Source organism: Hibiscus syriacus, unplaced genomic scaffold (genome assembly GCF_006381635.1).
Source record: "Hibiscus syriacus cultivar Baekdansim isolate YM2019G1 unplaced genomic scaffold, ASM638163v2 tig00013960_pilon, whole genome shotgun sequence".
NCBI classification, from domain to species: Eukaryota; Viridiplantae; Streptophyta; class Magnoliopsida; order Malvales; family Malvaceae; genus Hibiscus; species Hibiscus syriacus.
In genome coordinates, this window is record NW_024062312.1 from 680,893 (window position 1) to 691,451 (window position 10,559).

The following is a 10,559-nucleotide window of genomic DNA, read 5'->3' on the forward strand; positions in this document are numbered from 1 at the left end:
GGAAGAGATAAATTAAACATTCAAACCCAATAGATCTTTGGGTGTTGCAATCAAAATGAGTCATATATGATTAAATTATGCCATGTCAATTCATTTAACACGTTACATCCCATTATTCCAGTAATAATGGTTATCTACAAGTGATCGATTTGTTATAAATCGAGAATTTTAGTGACCAATTTTTTAGTTTTAAAACTTCAGAAAAATTAAAACTTACTCAATATTAAGTGACCATTTGTGTAGTTTACCTATAATTAAGTAACAAAAATACTATCCTACATGGAAAAGTTAAAAAAATCAACTATACAATTCAAAGAATAAAAAATATGAACAAATATCAGTGTTTGCGGTAAATGATAAACATCATCAATACTAACATAAAAATAAATAAAATGATGACGACATGTTGACAATTAACTTTATCATAACTCAAGTGTGATCTGTATAAAAAATGATTACGAGCACTTAATAAAATGAAAAATTAATCCAAATGTCTAAATTAAAGATAGAATAATAATATAATCAAATAAACACCAACAAGTGAGACATCATCAAATTCAACCTTAAAAAAATACTACAATAACATAAAACAAATATTATAAGAATAAAAGAATATGCACTATTTTTATTAGAAAATTTAAATATTTATTAGACAAAATAATTATATATATGAAAGAGAAGAAAAAACGAAAAAAAATTGAAGATGAAAAACGAACCCAACAAGAATTATGATAAAGTATGTGTAACAATCGCTTTTTCAGAAATCAACGATACCATCCTTCTAAACAACCATAAAAATGTAAGAAAATAAGAAAATACACTAAATATTTTTTATTAAATTATAAAATTTATTTTAACCAATTTTTATACTAATAATATTTTAACAATTTAAATTGAATAATATTAAATTTTATTTCATAAATAATAGGTGTTAGAAGATCAACTACAATTAAGTTTTTAATTTATTAGGTTTGTTAAAAATTTATTATAAGTTTGGACAATACAAATTCAACAATGGTAAATAGGTTAGCATAATGTCATTCAAAATACAAGTTTTATATTTTATCTTTATATTTATTATAATTGAAGCTATATTTCTAAAATAAATATACAATCATTCATCATCTTAATTGTACACATTGAACGTTCATCATTCGACATATCTCTAATTACTTACAACTTCATTCTTACATGGTATCAGAGTCAATAATTTTGACATTGTTGTATCCGTCACGAATGTCATCTAAGCCATTTCGTTTCTTCATATGCAATTATCATTGTTTTCTTCTCGGTCGCTTGCAAGCATTTATGCTACATAGTTGATATTAACACCACCAATTATTTTCATTATTGTGCCCTTGATAGTCTTTCTCAATTATTTTATTGTTTTATTTTCTTAATTTCAGTTAGTTTAGTTTATTTTTTTAATAGAATTCATTAATGATTCAATTATGTACTTTCATCTTTTGTGACATACATATTCTAGACTAGGTTATGAATGCATAATAACTTCAGTCTTTGTTGTTTGATATTATAAGACCATTGTAAATGAGTTTGCATGTATTGCAATTAGTTTTTGTGCATAATGTATTCAATTAGTTTTTATTCAAAATACCACTTAAATATTTTTCGTTTCTCTATATATTTAATTTAATTGAAACTTTAATCGTAAAATAAATTTGCAGTCGTTCATCACCTTAATTATACACACCAGTCATTTATTATAATACCCCAAAAATAGGGTTTGTAACACCCTAACCCGTACCCGACCCGGATATGAGTATGAGGTGTCACATTGACTTCTCAAAACATTTACTTTTACAAAATACCCAAGATTTAGTTTGATATTTCTAATAAAACCATTTACTTTCTATGATATAAAACATATGGTTTTACAAAGCTGATCAGAGAGTATCTAATACAAATCTTTTAAATACATGCCAACTAGATTCTATATAACAAAAATACATGTTATTCATTTATGTTCTGATCTGACCTTCAGTAAGGAGAAACTAATCTGTCTTGCTCCTCTTAGCTTCTCTTCCTGCTTTCCTGAACCTACGTGTGAAACACTCACACGCTAAGTCATAGACTTAGTGAGACATATAAATACATATGTAAATTATCAAATGCATGTACATATCATGTAATACAACGTCATACTTGTATACATACTTTTTCATGTAACAATTACATACACACATGCATGTCATCATTTATATTTTCTCATACTCTTATATGATTATCCTTTCTATCTCTTGTTCATATGATCTCTTATTTTCATATTCTACATCTTATAACATGTTTTTACATCATCATATGAGTCATTGATATTCATTTATATATATATATATATATATATATATTAACATATATTCATGTACATCACATAACAAATGCCATAACCCATAACATACATTCTTTCCTGTAACACATACACACATTCACATATATCCTCATATAAAACATATAACACATTTCTCATTACAACTCACATTTTATTTTTATCCTTTTTGGTTAACCCATGCACACTACTGAGAACTTGAGGTATATGAGTACATAGAGGTTGTGCACTATGCTGTCACCACATCTCGTATAATTCCCACTAGGGGAGCGTAGAATTTGTCCCGAAGGACCACGTAGATATCTCGAAGGACCACGTATAACACATATGTCCCGAAGGACCGCGTAGACCCTCGACTCTTGGCATGCCAACTATACCTCTCTTACTTTTTTTTCACCTCTTGTCTTTTTCTCCTATTCTTCTTTTATCTTCTTCACTCATCTTTATCTTCAAAATTTCTAAAATGAGAGCTTTATAGTTTAGCAAGGCTTATAAACAATTCTAAAGGTAAGAAAAACAATCTCCTCCCTTAGAGCTTCAAATTAAGCTCACCATTTTAAGTTTTAGCTATGGTGAAAAAGTATGGGTTTTGGAGGGGTTTTGATTATAGGGATTAGAATTGACTTTGAGCAATCCCTAAGTATTTAAAAACATGTTTTAAACCAATTAAGGGTTTAAAACGAGATTGTAATCCCTTTGTTTTGCTTGGTTAGTGAGAGAAGAGGGAGAGTGCTCAAAGGCCAAGAACAAAGACAAGTTGGTGCTTGGGTGATTCCAGGAGTCTTTTTCATCATTTAGAGATAAGGTAAAACATGAATAACTCATCTCTACTCCATCTAGAGCTAAGTTTAGAAAACTATTCTTTGTTGATGAGTTTATGTGCTTAAAAATGAGCTTTGATGGTAACATGCATGTTTGTTGTTCATGTTGTGTTTAAATTGCTTATTTTGGTGTTAGATAACCCCATAAAACTGAACAAACCTTTGGGAGCCTTATGAGGGGCTTGGGAGGGTCATTTTTGTGCCAAAATAAGACACCCAAGATCGTTGGTACCGGTATTATAAGAATAATACAAATATTGTTCTTCGTATGAAATGGAAATAAGGCAAATTTTGAGGGTAAATATGATACTCTTTCAAAGAGTATCGATACTCGAGGTTTGGTATCGATACACCGAGGATGGTATCGACACTGGTGACGTCTTGAGAATTCTAGAATGTTATTTTGGTACCGATACTCATGGGAGTATCAATACTATTGGGGGAGTATCGATACTCTATATCAGGATATCGATACCGAGATTAAAATTAAAACATTGAAGCTAAAATTGGTACCGATACTAAGGTCAATATTGATACCCCAAGGCCAGTACTGATATTATCGATATTGACAGACACAATATCAGTACTGACATCCTGTATAGGGCAGAAAGCTTAGAGAATTTGTAAGATTTTGGAGGGGATTATAAGGGCTTCGAAGATTCTTAAATAAGAGTAAAAGTTATAATAACACTCAAATCCTTTATGAACAACACTAAATTATGTGGAATAAAACTAGCCTTTGTGTAGCACTTGGGAAACAATGAGGACACCTTGGTTTCTTGAGTGTATGTATATACTATTCGAATGTGTGAGCAAAGATATCCAGATTCTCTTCCCCGGTGCTAGTGCACTTTTGTATCAGTGTGAATGCACTTTTGATTCAGTGCTAAGGCACTTTAGTATTAGTGTTAAGGCACTTTCGTTATATAATGATAATTATATTATGATCCTTATGTTGTTGTGACACATATTCCTATGTTATGATCTATGCTTATTGCATTATGTTGCATTCGTGACTTAACATGCTAAGTATTCACAGTTAATGGATGCATGTAGTATAATGGAGCCGTTTGTGTGGCACTAAGCTCTTAGCTCAGCGTTCGAAGTTGTTTCCGTTCGCAGGTTACTAGGTGCCGGACTCAGGAGTGTATCAATAGACTTTAGATTCCATATATCAGCAACAACATAGTATGTCTTGACTATTGTAGTGGGCATGTCGAGTCATAACTCTTGGATTATTGTATATGATAAATTATTTTGGGAGCTCCCTGGTTGGTAAACCTAACTATTAATATCTTATTTTGACTTGAATGTGATGAACTTTATTTTGGGAAATGAAACGTTATTAAAAAAAATGGGTTAGCGACTCTGATGGTCCCGTGTAATGCCCAAATTCCTTCGGATTTATTTTAATCATATTTGGGTGTTACATTTATCATCTTGTATATCTCTGGCAACTCATGACCTCATTCCCACAATAATAAAAAAAAGTTTTTCATATAAAAGATATATTTTATATCTAATAAAAAAATTATATTTATTCTTTAATATTTTTTTTTGGATGAAAGGTATGATTCTTCTTTAATAGTTTTTTAATAATCACATTTAATATAATATATGACGTGCATATAAATTTTACGAATTTTGTTTTTGTTCTTTTAATAATAATTTTTAGTTATTTTTTTAAAAATGTATGTGTAAATAAAAATATAAAAATATTGCTAATATTTATTATCATTTAATTTTTTTTATTAATTAGATCATATTTCATATTAATTCATAACACCAATTCAATAATAGATTTAAAATGCACGAACCAACTTACCTTAATAATTAAAGGAATTATTATTGTTCATAGAGGTCACGGGATCGAACACCAACAGTTACGGTAGGGTAATTGAGTGTTCATTGTTAAATGGTTAAGAGTATTTAGAACAGATACTACTTTGTATTCTCCTTAGCCTAATAAAAAATAATAGATTTAAAATAATAAAAAAGTATAAAAGTTAATTTATTAGACATACACAAAATTTTAAATTAAATCAATATTCCGATAATATTAATTAAAAGTTTCTTATTTTGCTATATATACAAAAACTTGTATAAAAAATCAATAGAACACAAAATTAATTTAATTTTACACTAATAAATGCAAATATTTACCATAATTGTTTCACCTAATTTTAGAATCTTGCAAATACAAACCAATTACAAGGGTTAAAAAGTAACCATGGTTAAGTTTGCATTCGAAGAATTATTTATTTTCATTTTTCAGGGGTGTCAACTGGAAATATTTCCATCGGGTTCTCAAGGGCCTTTTGACAAATTGGGTCATTTTGATGTTCGTCTCAGATTCAAAAAATTCTTCGACAGAATTTCTTTAGAGAGGTGTGTATTCTTTTTTATACTTCCAATTTTACTAATTTTAAGCGGATTGTGATCTTTGTTGGCTGTTCCTCCTGGAATCTAGGGTTTTCGAATTTTGACCGGGCGATAGAATTTGAATATTTTTAATTGATTGTTGTAAAGCTTGTTAGAATATCGTCGAGCTTTAGATCCATGGGTACAGGAGATCTGGAAAGTTCGATTTACTCTTCAGCGTCCTAGTAGTTTCCCTTACAGCTGGGTTCTTAGTTTTGGTTATTCAATGCGACTTAAACTTGTTCTTTTGAAGTTAATTTGGAGTTATTTTAATTGGTCCTTTTATCCCGGGGGAAAATGTTTTGGGGTTTTAGGCTGTTGCATAAAGTAGAACTGTTGGTATGCTTTAGATTGAGAAACTGAGTTTGTTGTCTTAGAGGACATGGCGTGCTAAGTAAGTTAGCTTCATGATACGTGAGATGTGGTGTAAAATTCATGCGCATCTTATTGTCGATGGTAACAAGTTGGTAAACTTGTGATCTCGTAAAAAATGGAGGTGTTGCATTTCGGACATTTACTAGTCACATTGCTGCTATGTATGAAACTTTTGTTTTTGGTGAAGGTTAGTCTTAGTTAGAATTATGAAGGGAAATTGTTGATTTTCTTTGCACTGGTTCATTACAAAAATTGTTTTCTCCCTAAACCACAAAGAAACTTTTGATCCGGCCTGCAAAGCGGAAAGCTCTCTTTTATTACAACCTTTGTCTGTGGATTGAAAAAGCTAACCATGTTTAATTGATTCTATGATCAGTGTTACCTAATTTGTGGTTTGCTTTGATTCGCAGAACGGGTATTGGATCACAATTCGTTAGTTTTTCCTTTTGCGGTTTGTTGTGGGTAGGTTTGTTTGCAATAGATTTTGGGATCATGATTCGTGATGATATTTTGTTTGGCTCGTTGATTAAATATGTGCTTGGGGTGGTGTTGAAATTTTGCAAGAATCTGCACACATGCTTCTGCTTAAATAATGCTGAAACTTATTTCTTCTTAAGATTTGATTCTAGTGTCAATCTGTGTTTAAGAATATTGGTTTCTCTAGAAAACCATCAAAACTCAAGAGTCAATAAATATTTGTTATGTTTGTTTTGAGAAGGCATAAGGTTATACGCTAATAGAATAATACCCAACTGGTAATGCAATTATTTCTAACTATTGTAAATTTTTATTTAGAGAACTTTTCTTTCTTTGGTCCAGGCATCAAATACTTGGAACTGTGACCTCTGTCTTAAGGCATGAAAGAGCTTTAAGCTGCAAATTGTGGGTTTTGTTTGAAGTTTTGCTATATTCATAATACCTAGGTGCTATATTGAAGTCGGTCTGAAATCATGGAGTGCAACAAAGATGAAGCATATAGAGCAAAAGAAATTGCTGAAAGGAAAGTAAAGGAGAAGGATTACGCAGGAGCTAAAAAATTTGCTTTGAAGGCTCAAAACTTGTTTCCTGGGCTTGATGGTATTCCCCAGATGTTGACAGCCCTTGATGTGTATATTTCTGCCGAGAATAAAGTAAGCGGGCAAGCTGATTGGTATGGTGTGCTTGGTGTGAGCCCATCAGCTGATGACGATATGGTGAGAAAACAATACAGGAAGTTGGCTCTGATGCTTCACCCTGACAAAAACAAGTGTGTAGGTGCAGATGGTGCTTTTAAGCTTGTTTCGGAGGCCTGGAGCTTGTTATCAGATCAGGCTAAGAGATTAGCTTATAACCAAAGGATAAATTCCAGGGGAACTCAAAAGAAGTTTCATACACAGAGTGGGGTTTCATCAATGCCACCCAGAACAAATGGCTCTCATAGTTCTAGTTCTAATGTAGCATCAAATGCTAGGACTCAGAACAATAATAGCCGGGTAGGTCAAACCTCATTTCCTCCTAATAAAAAGCCTGCTACCTTTTGGACTGTTTGTAATAGATGCAAGACACAGTATGAATACCTCAGGGTGTACTTGAATCACACACTTCTTTGCCCTAATTGTCATGTGGCCTTCATGGCTTTAGAAAAGGCCCCTCCTCCAAATGTTTACCAGTCGTCAAATTGGTCCAGCCAACAGAAGCAGGCTTCTGGGCATCATAATGTAAATGATAATCGATTTAACTATGGAACAAATTATTCTAGATCTCAACATGATGGATTGGCTCAAGAGAAAGTGAAAAGGGAACGTGAAGAAGCTCTTAAAGCGGAGAGACTCCTGAAAAAAGAGAAAAGATGACAATCATGTTAATGGTTATGCAGGTAACATGGAGACTCAAATACCTATGGGAAATGGACCTGGCTTGTGGAACACATCTGAATCTCGGACCCTTTTTGGAATGGGAAGCACCTACGGGTATCCTGGTAACTATAACAAGCACATGAGTGACAGAGAATTGTCAATGCTTGAAATTCGTAACATGCTAATTGATAAGGCTCTGGGTGTGATTCGTGAAAAGCTTAAGGACTGGAGCTCTGTAACTGAAGCCAAAAATGGTGACAAAGTTAAAGGGAAGGTCAGAGAGAAAGAAAATAAGAAACAGAGGAGCATGGCAAACGGAGATGGATGTGATGCCAATAAAGATTACCAAGTCAAGCAGTCACTGCCTAGCTCTTCTCCTAATGAATCTGATAGAGGGACTGCACCAATATCTATAAATGTTCCGGATCCTGATTTTCATAATTTTGACTTGGATCGAAGTGAAAGTTCTTTTGAAGATGATCAAGTCTGGGCTGCTTATGATGCTGATGATGGCATGCCCCGTTTCTATGCTCGAGTTCACAAGGTGATCTCCTTGAAGCCTTTTAAGATGAAAATTAGTTGGCTTAATTCAAGAAGCAACAGCGAATTTGGTGAGCTGGACTGGATAGGCTCTGGTTTCTCCAAAACATGTGGGGAGTTCAGAATTGGCAGACATGAAATTAGTGAAACTTTAAATTCTTTCTCCCACAAGGTTCAGTATACAAAAGGTGCACGTGGAGTAATTAGAATATTTCCAAGGAAAGGGGATGTTTGGGCTCTTTACAGGAACTGGTCTACTGATTGGAATGAACATACACCCGATGATGTGAGACACAAATATGACATGGTGGAAGTTCTTGATGATTATAATGAGGAACATGGAGTTTCTGCGATCCTTCTAACTAAAGTTTCCGGTTTTAGAACAGTTTTCCAGAAGCATAATGATCCGAAGGAAGTGAGGAGGATTCCGAAAGAAGAGATGTTTCGCTTTTCCCATCAGGTGCCTAATTACTTGCTTACTGGCCAAGAAGCTCAGAATGCACCAACGGGATGTCGTGATTTAGACCCTGCAGCCACCCCATTGGATCTACCTCAGGTGATTGACGAAACGGATAAAGCACCTGTGGAAGATGGTTTGTCGTAAACAGAAGAAGAGTTGCAAAGCCCAAGAAAGAGAGAGTTTGTAGTGTGTAGCAAACAAGCTAAGGATGATTATTAACCGATGGTACCTGCCAAGAGAACCATAGGATGGCAAAAAGGCCAAAAATGCCAAAATATAGAACTTGGAGACTGCTAACTACACCAGGTTAGTGAGTTCTTCATATTTTAAAGGTTGATCCAAACTTAGGAATTGCAATTTTTTGTCGTGCCACAGTTGGATCCGTTTGCAGTCCATTTTTTGTCCTATTTTGATGACACTAGTAAAGCTTCATTTAAAAGCTCATGGTCGGACTATTTAAAATTTAATAGAAATTGCTCTTATTGAACTGTATTCGTGATAATTGCCCTGGTGTTAAGGTCTGTTACTGTTGTGTTAGGGTGCTTGGGTTCCAATGGGTCAGTTTTGTTGGCATAAAGCTAATTCATTTATGGTAATGAAATGTAAGCCTCTGAACTTGATTCTCTTACAGATTCTGTTAGGATCTCGCAAAGATCGAGTTTCGATGAATTTCCGGAACCTATTTTGTTTGGGTTTGATTATGTCAATTTGAAATAGGTTTATTTGTTTAACTGCATTGCTGATATTAACCCCAGAAAAGAAACGGTTGGCAGAGCCACCCATAGTGCAGTAAGCTTTACATGACATAGAGACGATGATGTACCAAAATTCTTAATTTTTGTTCAAAATTCTGAAAAGCCAATTCAGCCCTCTTGACGATTTTTGATTAATCGATTGAGCTAACAAAATTACGACGACGACTTGCTGAACTTTGTCCTGGATAACTTTCAGAAACTGAATTAATGTTTTTTTTTTCAATAATCATTCAAGAATTTCATTATTGATATTCGAACTGACGAGAGATTTTCAGACGTGAAGAACCTAAATAGACAAAGAAGCATGTAACTCATTCAAGTTGATTTTCTATTAAAGGTTGAATTAATATTATATTTAATTTTTATTTTAAGTGCCTAAAGTTTTTTTTTAACTAAGGTAGTTGTCTATTTTCGATGTTATCATTTTTAGAAGTTTGGTCGTCATGACCGTTAAAAACCTGTCAATCACTCAAAATGTAGTACATGTAAGCTTTTATGATTTTTTTTTGAATTAATCACTTGTATCTTATATATTGATCGATTAATTCAGATTATCTCGACTCAATTTATTCCATTTGCAAACATTATGATTCGAATTCCTAATCTTGCTTAAAGGATCTAGTGCCACAATAAAAATGTAAAATGTTTGTTTAAAAAACTTCAAAATTCTCTAAAATCTAAAAAAAAAACTCAAAATCTTTAGTTTTAAACCTCTTATTACCGTCATTAATCTTTGTTGACAGCTATCGTCGATTGTTTATCTATTTTATTGTCGGATTCATATTATCAGTTATTCCTAGGGATGACAACAGGTCAAGTTAGGATATGATTTTTGATCAACTCTATCCGACTCAAAAATATTTATCCTCCACACGAACTTGAGCCCACCAAAAATTTTTATATCATCCACCCGACCCGACTCGAAAAATATATATTCTCCATCTGACTTCGACCCGGCCTAAATTGTTAGAGTTTAAATCCGACCCGATATCAAATAAGAATTTATAA

General features: G+C 32.9%; 1 pseudogene; it reads left to right on the forward strand.

Moving 5' to 3' along the window:
* The first annotated feature begins 5,465 nt into the window (after positions 1 to 5,465).
* On the forward strand, positions 5,466 to 9,283 carry LOC120206670 (annotated as a pseudogene).
* Positions 9,284 to 10,559: the final 1,276 nt, after the last annotated feature.